Below are 879 nucleotides of genomic sequence, written 5' to 3' on the forward strand. Positions count from 1 at the left end.
TCCCCAGATGCTCCTGTTACCTCCACACATTCCAAAAGAATGGATGCTAGTTTAACTGAAGACTCTAAATCAGTGGTTCTTAACATTGTTGGAGGTACTGAACCCGAACAGTTCCCGGTATGCATTCACTGAACCGTTTATTGAAAAATAGCATAAGATATATATATTTTTTTTAATTAAATTGAAGACGTAGGTATTGGGTTTACAGGTGAACAAAATAAACAGGGAGCGTAACATTTTCATCAAATCTAGCGCTCTTTACGCAACTTTATTTTATTGAGCACTTGAAAAGAACCAACACTGTTTTCTTAACGTGGAAACCAGGGGCAAAAAAATACAGTGAAAACAACAGAGGCCCCAGAATTGAACCCTGTGGAACGCCATACGTTCTGTTAAACACGTTAATTTATATGGCACATATCCGTCCGACCACTTTCTTTTAATTATTTGAGTCAGGTGTATATCTTGACCTCCGCTGAACCCTTGAGACTGACTCGCCAAACCCCTGGGGCTCGATTCAACCCAGGTTAAGAACTACTGCTCTAAATTGTCTGTAGGTGTAAGTGTTGGTTGTTTGTCTATGCTTGACCAAATGTGCCCTGCAATTGGCTTGAACCAATCCAGGGTATTCCCTGCCTCTTGCCGGAAGACAGCTGGGATAGGCTCCAGCACACCTGTGACGCTGAAAAATGAATGGACTTTCTCTCAGTAATATAAATTGGACAGTGTGTCACTGTGACTCCTTGTAGTAAAGAACTAGAAAATCCAACACAATGAATTGCGAGAAGAAATTTGGTTGAACAGGTAAAACATAACTACATTATATGGATTTGATACACTTTTAAATCCGATTTGTATTCACATTTACCACACAGACCT

This window comes from Festucalex cinctus, chromosome 3, assembly GCF_051991245.1.
Source record: "Festucalex cinctus isolate MCC-2025b chromosome 3, RoL_Fcin_1.0, whole genome shotgun sequence".
In the NCBI taxonomy this organism is placed as follows: domain Eukaryota; kingdom Metazoa; phylum Chordata; class Actinopteri; order Syngnathiformes; family Syngnathidae; genus Festucalex; species Festucalex cinctus.